Raw genomic sequence first — 15,608 nt, 5'->3', positions numbered from 1 at the left:
TCAATTGTCTACCGTGGCAGAAACATTTCTGTAATTTAGTAATTATTGCATTCCTTACCTAAATGTTTTAGTTCTGGAGACTGCTGTGCACTGTACTGGCAGCAGCAGATTGCAGAATTGTTTCTGATTCCTTTGCTGCAGCCTTCAGTTCTATGTGGGCTGGAATACATATCCAGTTTTCAGTTTTTTTACTTACCTGGAAATCAAGGAGGTAAATTGGGAATTAAAGAGGGCCACTTGGAAATTTGTGGCACCCCATTATTTTGACCTCAAAAACGGTAAATACCGAGGAATTTGGTACAGTAGAAAGGTATGCCTCTCATCCACACACCTTTATATATTAACATAAATTAACATAAATTAACTAATTACAAGATAAGACACCCTAATTAATGAATCATATTACTTGACAATGCCCAGTTAGAATACCTTAATACAATCGATGGTCTGAATTCCTTTATACCAAGTCCATGGTTTTCTTTGGTTTAATTTACATCATTCCACACTACCTATAAACTTACACTATATAATTAAATTATATTTAAGACAATAATATTACAAAATCATAAATATTACTGCCAAAACTTACATTTTACTCCACTACCCTCTAGTGGCCAAGAATAATAATACTTCCTTTTAAAATAAATCCTTGCATAAAAATGTATCTAAACAATCACTAAAAACATTTCTTATCGGGTCTACTTTGTTTCTTTGAAATCTCATTTCACTGAATTTGAATTCACCCTGACCAAACTGCTGAAAGCTCAAATTACTGCAAACTCATTTCACTGAAATGAAGTACTGGGACTGTGTAGAGTACTGTAAGGCAAGTAAAAGATATATGCCCTTTTCCCCACTGTAGTGCAATCTTGCAGTTAGTATATATAGTTGCGGGTGTGGGGGGCCTTCCCCCTACACTTAGTTTGGGTATATATTGTCTTTTGGGAAGAGTTAGTCATTGGTGTTGTAGTATGCATGTCTATGGTTTGAAATGTATTGTTTTGAAGCTTTCAGTGAAATATAATTTAAAACCAAACTGTGCTCCCCACACCCCCATAACAATATATATATATATATATATATATATATATATATATATATATATATATATATATATATATATATATATATATATATACTTACTCCAAGATTACACTACAGTGGGGAAAAGGCATATACCTTTTTACTAGCCTTACAGTACTCTACACAGTGCCAGTACTTCACTTCAGTAAAATGAGATTTGGTGAAATGAGTTTTCAGTAATTTCAGCTTTCAGTGATTTGGTCAGGGTGAATTCAAATTCAGTGAAATGAGCTTTCAATGAAACAAACTAGACCCTTCATATCATATATACAATGAAATTCTACATCAATTCTAATAAATAACTAAGACTGCGGTGGAGGTGCTGCGGTAGCGTTGTCACCTCACAGTAAGACATTGTCCTGTTCGAGTCTCAGCTAAAGCGCCTTCTGTATGGCGGCATGAGTGAATGGGCGTACCTTCGTTGAAGGCTGTGCATCAGAGCTGGCAACTTGGTACATAAAAATCTACTGCCAATCATTAGCGGACCAGAGTTCTGCTGTGGCGACCCCTAACCAGGAAAAGCTGAAAGACACAACAACAACATAAGTTCAAATAAGCATAAATATAAGCTTGAATAACAAATATAAAAGAATATAAATGAAGTATAAACAATTTTTTCTTCTGCATAACTTATTGATTTAATCTCATTTGTTATAACCTAGCTGCTCTCAACTTAAGCACTAATGCCAGGGAAATGTTTTTTGTTGAAGCCAGAGGCCTGGTTTGATTATAAAACCAATTACCAATAAATGTCTGTATATTCTTAATTTTTTCCCAAGACCCTCCCCTCACATCTCTTAGAACTACATCAAGAACAAAAATGAGAACTTGTCTTCTTTACAATTCAAAATATGTTTGTAGAAGATATTATTAATTTTCTTATTTTAATATCATAACAATGTCCGTATATTCTACATCTTAAATCTCTTTCAGTTTTTCCTACATAAAATGCCCCACATAATTCACAGGATGCCAAATAAATGACCCTTTTACAATTACAATTACTATAACTTTTAGCCTGTATCAATCTATCTCTACTTTGAATGTAAATATCACTTTTATTGCTAATAAAAACGACATTGGGTGCACATACCACACTTATCATGCTATTCCAAACAGAACCAATCTGGTGGTTCCCTGCCATAAACACACTGTACAACAAAAGGAAGAAACTGTTGCAAAAGAGAGTAAAATCCCATGAGTGGAGGAGCTCCCTGGTCAGCCTCAGTAAGAGGCTGTGATCCTGATAAAATCCTCCAAAGCTAGTTATGAAAACAAAATCGCCACTGATTCTAAAGACAACCACAAAGCATTCTATAGCTATGTCAAGATTCTCAATGGCAACACTCAGATCTGCTCTGAGTTACAGCACAATGGCACTAAATATACAGACCCAACTGATATTTCCAACATCCTGGCAGATAGGTTCAGTGCTGACTTTACCCCCTCACACCCCCTAAAGGGCCCATCTCTATATCGGAAGAATGCAAAGTTCCTGTAATCACGGTTGCACAGGTAAAAAACACACTCTCCAAAGCCAAGAACACAGCATCCATGGGACCAGGCAATATCCCAGGCTGCGTTCTGCATGAACTACAGAACAAACTGGCACCCCACCTAAGTACCATGTTCAATCATAGCCTCACCTCAGGCTTTGTGCCTGCTGAATGGTGCATAGTGACGGTTATTCCACTCCACAATGGGGGAGCCAACACGGACCCCGGGAACTACCGCCCCATTAGCCTGATGAGCCTGGTCTGCAAGGCCATGGAACGTATCATCATGGAACTTATAAACAAAGACATTGGTAATCTCCAAACTCTAGAACCCACCCAGTTCGGGTTTGTAAAAGGAAGATCATGTCTCCTAAACCTGATAGACTTCCTTGAAGCAGTCAACAAAGCTGTAGACAAGGGTAAGGTGGTTCACACAGCCTATCTAGATCTTGCCAAGGCTTTCGACAGCATCCCCCACTCTGTAATTATAGATAAACTCACTAAACTAGGTATAAATCCCTATGTCACAAGATGGGTTGCCAACTGGCTCACTGACAGAACCCACACTGTGAAAGTAGCAGACTCCAAATCCGACTTCAGACCAGTGACAAGTGGAGTACCACAGGATTCAGTCCTGGGTCCTCTCCTGTTTGGTATCTACTTCTCTGAAGTACAGGCTAACACAGAAGGTCTTTGGCTAATGAAGTTTGCAGATGACTGCAAACTAGCAGCCATAATCAAAACTACTAACAATGTGGACATCCTACAAAAGGGCCTAACTGAGACAGATGGCTGGTGTCAAAGCCATGGCCTCAAGCTCAATGCCAAAAAGTGCATTGTCATCCCCTTTGGTAAAAACCCTGTACCCATGAACTACAACATAGATGGTAGTATACTTAACACTGAAAGTGTGATGAGACCTTTGGACACAGGTAGACAGTAGTCTCTCCTTTGATAATCACATCGCCACAGTAGTCAGGAAATCCTTCTACGTGGCACACCTCATCACAAAATGTTTCTCATCCAGAAAAAAAGAGGTCATTGTTCTCCTCTACTCATCACTCATTAGACCCATTATAGAGTACAATGCCCCTTTTGGTATGTACCTCACAAGACATCTACAACAACTGGAAAGGCTACAGAAATACCTCACAAAGAGGATTACCAGCCTCAAACAGATGCCCTATGCAGACCGTCTCAAAAAACTCCAGCTTTACTCCATCACATATTGCCTACTCAGAGGTGATCTCTGCCTAACATACAAAGCTATGTCAAACCCAGAGCTGTTGGACATGCTCCACTTAAAGAAATCCCAATCCCTCTGAGCTACACGCTCTAGGGACCTAAACCTTGTCACAACAATAAACAGAACGTGCCATAGGGATAGATTCCTGTCCCAGAGACTTCACATACTCTGGAATAAACTACCTATCTATATCAAACAAAGCTCCTCATTAGCACTCTTCAAGAAAAATCTTGATGATTGGATGGGAAATAGGAAATTCAACCCAGGGATCACCTCTGTGGCTCTGCTCGACAGTGGCACAGGAAAATAATTTTCTTGAGTGGCAAAAGCCAGGGTACCTTTTTGGCTGGGCTTGTATAGGCCCCAGGGCCGATAGCCTAGTACCTACCTATGAACCTATAAAGGGTCCTACATTTCTCACTCTTTTTCCATAGTTTCCACAATTCTGACTTTCTAAAATATTTTTGATGCTTGAGCCCTTTTTAAAAATTAAGTGAATTGGGCCTTCGAATACTTATCTAAATCTGACAAAACTTCTAAATAACTCCCAATAGGTGTTTATAGTATATTTTATAATATTAGCACCCCTATTATAATTCATAAGGAAAGCCCCTTTGTATCGTGCACGCTCTTCTTTATTATCTTGAAAACTAACATCTCCATTATTAATACTTTCTTAAACTCTTCATCTATTTTTCTTAATATTGGATTTTTTAAACTTCCTTCATGAGCTCATCTATTATATTAGCTAGATATTTTCTATCTAAAAGCATATTTTTTAATTTCTCACATTCGAGATGAAAATCGTCTTCTGAGTTTATCCTAGACACTCATATAAATTGACCTTTGAGAATGCTTCTTCTTTGTTTATGCACTCATATAGAACAACTAAGAATTACAGAATGTATTTTTTCTATAGATAGTGGACATACATTTCTGTTTTTCCTCTACAGTATGGATATTCACATCTAAATAATTAACCTTTGATCCTTCAATCTTATAAGTAAATTTTAAAAAGTCTGTAGTTTGCTGTATACATTCAAAAAATTCCATCAATTTATCTTCTGTGCCATTCCAAAATATACAAATTAGACATAGCTGGTGGAGTGAGGGGCAGGTGGATCTCTTGGGGCAGTCTTACCCCACTATGCTCTGGGAAAAACAAAAAATAAAAAATAAAAAAAATTAAAAAAAAAGAAAATAATACCCCCCCCAAAATAAAATAGCCCACCCCCACTGCCAGCATGTCAGGTGCAGTACCTGGTAGCACTACCCCTGAACTACCTGGCACCTCAAGTAGTCCTGCCCTAGAGGACAGCCTGTGGCTCCCTCCAGGCCCAGTAAATGGGGGATGAGTTTTTCAAAAAAGAAAACCAAATAGATGGAAAAACTCTCAATTTATTGGTAACAAATGAACAAAGCTTTCGGGAATGTCCCTTCTTCAGTGTTAATTTCAGTTAATCAACTTCTTAAAATTTATAGTAATTTCAAACCCCCCCCCCACCTGACACAGCCATCCAATCCATAGCATAACATCATTAACAATTTATCACCAATAAATTGAGCGTTTTTCCATCTATTTGGTTTTCTTTTTTCGTCAAAAATAGTAAAAGTTGATGGAATTTAACTGAATTCAACTTTATACTTCGTATTGTGTTTAGAAGTTCAACAGGTTCGGTCCATCTTAATATTTAGCCACAATAACACAGCCGCTGCAGAATACCCATAAGATGGGAATTGGAGCAGAAGAAAATAATAAAAAGTCAATACGTGAATTGTTGACATTGAAAGGAAACCCTCTGGTCACACAGTTTCTAGGCATGGAAGAGATAAATGTAACCATTGCTTCTGAAGTTGATAACAACTTAAATAATTTATTAATGCAACTGGAAAGGAAGGTGCAAACTTATAAGAGATTGCAATGGCAACGTATGAGCTTCTTTCCCTATATAGAATTTAATATCGTTCCACGAGGGCTTCGTATTCTTAAGATGCCATCCTATGAAAATACCTATCCTGAACTTTTAAAGTCCTGGCAACAGCTAAATTTAAAATTAAGCAGAGACTATATGATTTTAATGAATGAACATTTTCTGCCAATAGAAAATGAATTACATGAAGAAATAGTAAGAATGGAGAATGAGTTAATTAGTTCTAATAATTTTGTGAATGTCTCGGTCCCTTATCAGCTGATGCTAAATAGAATGGACTTGTTAGATAAGACGTTACAAGCTACCAAACAACATAAGTTACAAAGAAACATCAATTACTTTAAAATGGGCCATATCTTCTCTTGGTCGAGATCTCAATTTAATTGTAAAAAATTTCAGAAAAAAGAACTGACTAATAAAATGGATAAGTTTGATACATTTATAGAAGTAGAGACATTGTTAAGGAATCAAGAAGAATGTAATTCTGTTTTACAACGATCCACCCAGGAAGAAGGGTCTGCTATAGCAGCTACTGCGCATGACGAGGTTGGACAACATGAACGGATAATGATGAGCGTTACATCCACATCAACTACACAGGGAGAAAAAGAGTAAAACAACCTCTACACCAAAAACAAAGCAAGCAGATATTATTTTTTAAAGTTGTCACAGCCAAAATTAGTGTAATTACAGGAGAAAATAGAGTGGAACAAACGCCCACAGTCGTGAGGGCGTTCTCAACAAAGGAATGGCTCATATACGGGGAAAAGGAAGAACGACAGCCCGCTTCCGAACAGCAAACAAGGTCGGAGATAAATGGTAAGCCAAATAACTCTTATCTAAATTTATCAAACTTTACTCTGACTACTGCAATGCAGAGTCTGTTAAATAAAGGCTTACAATTTATCCCATGCTGTTTGGATTCCATAGTGGAAGCTATGACTGACTTAAAAACTTGTATTTGAAATGAGTGTTTGAAATATTGTTTAAAGACTCATGTAATGAAGTAAGAGATAGGTTTAAGAAAAAAAATACATTTATTCCTAACAATTATCCTATCTTAGAAGCTTTCTCAACTGTGTGTGAAGATGATTAAAGAAGTTTATATCATGATGCCAGTACTGGAAAATTTAAAGTAAAAAAATATAATATGTCATATGATGAGCATTTAGCTTTCAAGCAATTATGTACAAATTATGAAATTATTATTAAACAAGCCGATAAGGGAGGGGCAACAGTGATATTTAATAAAGATGAATATAATATATTGATAGATGAATTTTTGAAAGATGAACATAATTTTAAAGAGTTTAACTTTTGAAGAAGTGAGGAAAATAATTTATGATGTAAATATGTATGTATATGAGTTACAAACGCAAGAAGATATTTCATTAGATTTATTTAATTTCTTTATGGTGTCAACTCCAGTAATCCCAGTAATATATGGGATACCAAAGCTGCATAAATCATTAACCACCCCACCGATGAGACCTATAGTCTCAGGAAGAGGGTGGTCAACAGAACCATTATCCATTTATGTTCAAGAACAGTTAAGTAAATATTTGCCACTTTATCCTAGCTATATTAGAGATACCAATGATTTTTTGAAGAAATTATACACATGGTATGAGAGTAATGTACATGGAGAATATATAATGGCCACCTTAGATATAAGTTCTCTGTTTACAGTAATACCAAATAATGATGGGGTCAATGCAATTCTTGAATTTTTATGTGAAGAAATAAAAATGAAAGGTAAAGAAGTAGAGACACTTTGTAGTATGATAGAAATAGTTCTGGAGAAAAATATTTTTTTATTTAATAAAAAGCCATATTTGCAAGTATCCGGTGTAGCCAGGGTACTGCTATGACTAATATCTATGCAAACATAGTATTACATCAATGGGAAAAGAAATATATACGAGGTCTTGGAAATAAATTTAAGAGAGATATTCTTTTTTACCAATGTTTTGTTGATGATTGTTTTTTACTATGGAAGGGAAATAAACAAGAATTAGAGGCTTTTGTTCAATATTTAAATAATAGCACAAGTTTTCTAAAATGTACTAGTAATTACTCTCGTGATAAAATATTTTTTTGGATGTGGAGATCTATAAAGGTATTGATCATAAAATAGAGACCTGTGCATACAGAAAGAATGTACAAGTTAATAAGTACACACATGCTAAAAGTATGCATGCAGCACATGTATTTAAAGGTATTGTTAAAAGTCAACTATTAAGAATTAGTAGGTTGAACACAGATCCAAATAAATGTAAAGAACAAATGCAAATTCTCGCAATGGAAATCCAAAATAGGGGGTATGATAAGGAAAATATTAATAAAATGAGTAAAGAAATAATTGAATTAAGGACAAAACAAGCATCCCATTTTGTTAGTGATTATATTGATACTATAGATAAAGATAAGAATATAGGTCCTGCTATAAGATATGTTACTACTTATAATAATTTGACAAGATATGTAGAAGCAATTATAAAAAGGAATTGGCGTATTTTAATGGTTCAACCAGAATTGAAAGCAATGCTAGGGAATAAACCCTATTTTGCCTACAGAAATATGAGTGATTTAAAAAGGAAATTATGCTTTAAAGACTTTAAAATAAATTTAACAGCATCTGTGACATGTAACATGGGGACATTTCCATGTTACAACTGCAGTTGTTGTTTAGATATGTGTGATAAAAAGTATTTTGAACATCCTATAGGCAACGTAAAATATAAAATAAACTGTGCAGCAACCCGTAGAACAACAATGGTGGTGTATTTAGCTACATGCATACAATGTTCAAGTTTATACATTGGAAAATGCTCAAGATGTCTAAAAGACAGCATTATAGAGCATAGGTCGGATATGAAGAGGAATGTTCCATCTAATGCGTTAGCCCAACATAGATTAGATAAAGGTAATCTACATAACTTTAAATTTAAAGTGTTAGAAGTTGTATATAAAAATCTTTGCTTAGGTGACCAGAATAATAAGTTAGAAATGGCAGAATATAAATAGATAGTAAGGCTAGCAGCAGATAGAACACCAGGTATAAATAATAGAATAACATTAAAACCAATATTAGATTTTAGACAGAAACAATACAGATAGATGATTAGTTATTTCTGGATGTTCAAACAATAAATATAGTAAAATAATTTTTTCATATCTCTTTTTCTTATAGTTGTAATAGTCTAGTAATTGAGATGTTTAGTTAAAAATAGATAGACTATTAGTCATATGTTATATTGTATACATTAATCAAGTTTTACAATATATGATGTTTTTAAATGTTTTTATGAATATATTTTTCTTTGTATATGTATATATGTTTACATCTGGCTTATAAGTAAGGGAGATATCTCTTTTAGTAATTTTTAGAACTAATTGCTTATTTAATGAATTGTTAATGATGTTATGTTATGGATTGGATGGCTGTGTCAGGTGGGGCGGGGTTTGAAATTACTATAAATTTTAAGAAGTTGATTAACTGAAATTAACACTGAAGAAGGGACATTCCCAAAAGCTTTGTTCATTTGTTACCAATAAATTGAGCGTTTTTCCATCTATTTGGTTTTCTTTTTTGGTCAAAAATACCGGAAGTTGGTGGAAGCTAACTGAATTGAACTTTATACTTCAGATGAGTTTTTCACCCATGACAAACTGCCAGGGATGGTGTGTAGGATTGTGCACTGCACTGTTGGCACATGCCTATGTCCCCCCTCAAAAAAAGAGAGAAAAAAGGGTTGGGGTGAGAGGAAAAAAAGGAGAGCATTAGTAACTTCATACGTGACATACAAAGCATTGATACAATTATTTGACTCAATTCTGTCACCTTTACTTTTAACACTTCAAACTCCTAACAAGTTTCTTCCTTACTTTTAAGACTACCCAGTTTATAACAGAAGTAGACTTTAGTATAGATTGTAGCCACCAATCCTTAATGTGGGCACATATTCCACATATGCATGTTCCAGTTATACTGACTACAGATTACAGAAGGTCATTTGTGCCATTGGTACAGAGGTATGAAGTTACATTCCAATAATGATGAAAACCTAAACAGTATTGTATATTTCGGAAGTGTGGTTTTTGAACTCACAAGTGATGACTACACTAAATACTGTACTGTACTTTTGTCCTTTAGACTACTGCATGCATACTTTCCTTTTACAGTTTAGAGATGAAGGCCCACTGTTATTTGAGAATATGGCACCATTGCTTTGTGCTACAGACTAAGGCATGCATAGTTTATTTTACAGTTGGGATATGCATGCTCAGTTTGATACAACTCTATTAAATACCAACTGAACAGTCCTTAACTTAATGCCACAAAATTACTATACAAATTATTATTATTATTATTATTATTATTATTATTATTATTATTATGATTATTAAAATACTATTTAGGCAGTACTGATGCATACATACCACATGCTTCTCGCATTCTTACTAGACACTCGACATGGGATCAAACATTCGAGACTCTTTCCTCAGCAGCTGTGGAAAAGCAGAACAGAACACCATTACAAATACCAGTCTTGCCTATATTCAGCTTTTAACTGTTACAATTACTCACTGAAATTGATACTTACACATCTGTGAGGTGCACCTTGACTGACATTTCCCAATCCAAAGGTCAAGGGTATCCCGCTTCCTCCTCTGGAGGTCATCAAAATGATTTCTGCATTGCTCACCTGTGCAAGAGATACCTGTCACACTGGTTAAGGCCTTCACAATAATATTCCAGGCTTCAGATTTATATCCTGAGCCAGAATAGTCCCACTGCAGCAACCTTTGCCCATGCTCCCTAACTAGGAGTCCAACAAAAATCTAGGACTCCTGGACACCCCAACACTGCACCCAAAAGTGCACACCCTCTCCAGCAACTTCAGACATGCCTACCATAGTTCAAGCTCAGCTCAATATCTAATGAGCATTTCCCACCAGCTGCAGTTTATATGATGCTGTTTCCTGCCTATTGCACATCTTAAGCTTACTGAGAGTGCACACATTATGGATTTACAAAATTTGAAATTGCTGCTCATCTCTTACCATAATGCAAACATGGTAAGCTAGGGTTCGCAATGCCGGACACTGTGTTTGTGCAATAATAAGTGATATGCAACAGTGGCGAGCAATGCAATTTCTAGCTGATTACATATACAGGCACTTGTGTAAATGGGCTAGTCAAATTTACCATATATATGAATCTCCTACACTTGCAGCTATTACCAGAAGGTTGAAAAAAACAGTTGTGTATCTTGCACTTTATTGCTATAATCTGCAATCTCACAATAGCAAAACAAAACTTGCACACCCTGGACTAGAACCGTGTAACATCTGACTCCACCTCTACACTTAACACCTGAAGTCATGGGATTAGAGAGACGACATATGCTATCTTAATAGATACTGTAAGGTTCTCGCTGTTAACCATAGTGCAACACCGCTTACCATGGTTGCGTGATGCACAATATTATTAATTTAATGTATCCAGTTCATATGTGTGATTGTCTGGGTCCTGTGTAAAATCTGGGTGGTCCATTTCTCCAATAGGTGCACTGCTGTGCTTCACATAAACCAGCTGAGCATAGCTAAACATGTTTATGCTAAGTGGTGCAATATGCAAACTCTGGCAAAAAAAAAAAATAAAACAGGATAAAATAGTTAATTAAAAAGCAAAAGGCAGACTGTCCACAGTTTTGCAGAATGTCCAGATATTTGCATCATATATTTGGCCTGTTCCTTCTAAAAATGGGTGCTTTATTCTGAAATCACTGAAGTTTGCAATCAATATATAATGACATATACATTTCTGTTCTGTGCTTCACATCTTTCAGAAAATGCAAGCTTGCCCTTTGTTCTGGAAAGATAAATATTTACTATACAGGTTTCACAGCCAGTAGCACTGGGGTGAGCCACAAAACCTTCCCTATGCATGCCGCACATCATTAATATTCATCTCGCAAGATTGTGTGGCCACGCAATGCTCAGTATAGCTTATGCAAATAGGCTATGTGTAGGGTCTGAGCGGAACCTACACGGAGTTTATTGAATCTCACAGACTGTTTTCTTTTTCAGCTCAAATGTCCACCAAACAGGAAGTTCAGCCCAACAGTTTCTTCCTATTTTGGAAAGTCAAAGAGTGATTCCACAACTTTTTCCTTTATCTCCCCTGGGATTCCACCCATCACCCCTGGGATTGCACCCATGTCTCTGCTGGACAAGGGCATTGGGTGCTGATTTGTCTAAACATGGGATACACTGTTTGCTAGGCTTATATGGACCTCAGGGCCAATAGCCTAGTAACCTCCTATGATTTAATATTTAGCTTTTATAGGTTCATAGGTATATACTAGGCTAATGGCCACATGTACCTTTTTAAGCCTAGCCATGCATCCCAGATCACTGACAAGTTCTAGTACTCTAGATAGGTGTAAGCAGGGGTGTAGGAGATGAAACATTTGCAAACAGGGACATGGGAGATGAACAATTTATAGGCTGCTTGTTTCCCTTAGAGATGTATGTACAAAACAAGGGATGGGTTTCCTGTTCCCCATCCAATTGTCCAAGTTACACTTAATTTGGGTTAGGAAAGAATTCAGCTTCACACAAATGGGGAGCATATTCCAGAGAAAGGGTAGTCTCTGGGATACATACCTGTCTTTCCAGCAGGTTCTATATGTCTCGCAGGCAAGTTTTAAATCTTTAGAATGGGTAATTCTGATGCTGTTTGTTTTCTGGATATGCAGCAAGTCTGAGGGTGAGGACTGACAATGCCTTTTATTCCAGGTATAGCTCTACCCTCAACAGCCTGTAGGAGACAGAATACAGGGATAGGGCCTTGAGGAAGTCTGCATAGGAAATGTTGTTATACCCTCTATTCTTTTAGTGAGGAACCTCTGCGGACATTCAAGTTGCTGGATGTGCCTTGTTGGGTATGTACCAAAGTGGGCATTGTACTCAATGATAGGTCTGATGAATGCCAAATACAGTGGAACAATGACCTTCTTGGACCTAGATACCATGCCTTTGTTTATAAGTTGCACAGCACAGAATGATTTCTTTACTACTATAGAAACATAATGATCAAAGGCAAGCTTACTGTCTATGCGTGTCCTGAAGTCCCTGACTACTGGGTCAGCCCTTAGGAGTGTGTTATCAATATGATAGCTGCCAGAGGTGGATGGCTTCTCAAAGGATACTACTATGCATTTCTTGGCATTTAGTTTTAGTCCATGCCTCTGACACCAGTTATTTACCTGTGTCAGCCCTTCCAGAAGAATGTTTGTGTCAGTGGTGGATTATATGACTGTTCATAATTTGCAATCATCTGTAATGGTAGTCAGCCAGAGGCTATGCTGGAGGTAAATTTGGTCTGGCATTGGCTAAAAAGGCACTATGGGGGAGGGCAATGCTTTAGCTAATATTGGGTGTGTGGGTGTGTTTGTGTGTGCGTGTATGTGTGTGTGTGTGTGTGTGTGTGTGTGTGTGTGTGTGTGTGTGTGTGTGTGTGTGTGTGTGTGTGTGTGTGTGTGCATCTTTCTGTGTGTGTGTGTGTGTGTGTGTGTGTGTGTGTGTGTGTGTGTGTGTGTAGTGCGCATGCATGTGTGTGCGTGTGTGTTTGTAAGTGAGTATGGACAGTGAGTGAGTGGAGAGTGAATGCAAATGTCTACACGAGCAGCAGTTTTAGTGGCAGAAACTGTGATTCACAGATATGCAAATTAGTCGATAATAAGCTATAATATCAACAAGCTTTATAATAAAAGGAATAGAATTTTGACCAAAAGTAAGACGATTAATTCTCAGAACGTTAGAGTCCTTGTCACTCAATTAAACAAACAATTCAGGAGCTTAATAAAATCCACCAAAGCCAAGTTTGAGGATAAAACAGCTAAACCAAGGCATAGACAATCAGAAGGCATTTTTAGTTACTTTTATACTCTCAAAGCAGAATGCAGCAATGTGCTAAGTAACTAGAAAAGATGTTACCCACACTGAGGCTGAAGGTTTCTTGTACCCACAGGCCAATACATTTAACTCTAAATTTACCCCTATCCTCCCTCCATCTGTCCATCAAGATATACTTGAAATTGGCTCACCTCCAGCTATCACACAGCATGAAGTCCTAAAAGTGCTATCAAAAGCTAAAATATTGCACCAATGGGTTCTGACATTATCTGTGTGTGCATCTTAAATGGCATATAGCACAATTTTGCTGCACCCCTAACAGCACTGCTCAGTGTCAGCCTCCATACAGGTTTTGTACCAAGTGAACAGAGAACAGATACAGCCATTTTCCTGCATAAAGGAGGACCTTCCGCAGACTAAGACAATTATAGACCCAAAAGTGCAACCAGCCTCATATGTAAAGCCATAGAAAGACTTACCATGGAACTAATCAATCAGGACACAGGAAACTTCCAAACAATGGAGCTGTCTCAGTACGGATTTGTCAAGGACAGGTCATGCTTACTTAACCTGATGGATTTTTCTGAAAAGATCACCAAAGCAATGAATGAAGGCAAAACTGTATACAAAGCATACCTTGACCTTGGGAAGTTACCTCCAGAAAGAGACCAGTCACCACTGGAGTCCTCCAGTGTTCTGTGCTGGGACCTCTCCTGTTTGGCATACTTTTCTGAAGTAAAAGCTGATACCAAAGGGCTGTGGTTGACTAAGTTTGCAGATGACTGCAAGCTAGTAGCAGGCATTGACTCCCCAAATGACTTAGCCATCCAGCAGGAAGATTTATCCCAAATAAATAACTTATAATAAATAATAAATCACTCATTTAATGAATAAAAATACTAATTTATTAATAAATTTATTTAAATTAATAATAAATAATAATTTATTAATTGTTCAAATAAATAATAAATTACTCATTTTGTCAAATGAAGCTTCGCCCTGGGCCTCTGCTGGAAATGGGACTTGTTGTCAGTCAGCCTTCCCCCAATAAACAAAAGCAATAAATAAATAAATAAATAAAAATAACTGGTGCCAAAATCATGGACTGAAGTTAAATGCCAAAAATGGATTATTACTTTTCTTTGGAAAGTCACCAACCCCATTTAAACACCACATTGGCAATATTCCCCTAAGATCTAACTTTTTACCAACATGTGTGCATTTTTGTAAGAAAGTCCTTCTATACTGCACAACTTAAAAAAGAGATTGTGCCTATCTCTAGGGATGTCATTTTACCCCTTTACTCAATCCTCATTAGACCAGTCATCTAATATAATGCCCCCTTTGGCATGTATCTATCCAAAAGCATGCAACAAATGGAACACTCATATAGATACCCTACTGAAAATATACAAGGCCTAAAAAACATGTCCTGTATGGACTGACTCAAAGTCCTGTCCCTACACTCACATCCTACAGACTGCTAAGTGGTGACCTGTGTCAAGCATACAAGGCATCCTTTCACCCAGTACTTATGAATTTACTGCACAACAGCAAGTCAAATGGCATCAGAAGTACTTGATCACAAGATCTAATCCTCTTCTGCGACATCTTGTGCAGAGGATACCGTTATTCTTTAACAGACTCCCCAGCAAGTTCATTCTTGTCCATCTTTAAGTGCAATTTGGATCTATGGATGGGAAACAGAAAATTTACACCATCTCACTGTACTACTACTGGACAGAGACAACTCCTAAATGCTTTGTCGCACATGTGGGACCCCTCAAGATATCTATGGTATGATCCATTTATTCTCATTAGGGATAAATATAATTATCAACCATGAGATGGGTAAGGCCTGTCTCTAACTAAATGGGATAGGTTAATTCAAGACAAACTAGGTAAATTGGCTAGGCTTAAAATGGC

The sequence above is a fragment of the Protopterus annectens genome, chromosome 3.part0, assembly GCF_019279795.1.
Source record: "Protopterus annectens isolate FY-2018-M chromosome 3.part0, PAN1.0, whole genome shotgun sequence".
Lineage (NCBI taxonomy): Eukaryota > Metazoa > Chordata > Ceratodontiformes > Protopteridae > Protopterus > Protopterus annectens.
Note: the sequence above shows the minus strand (reverse complement) of the source record.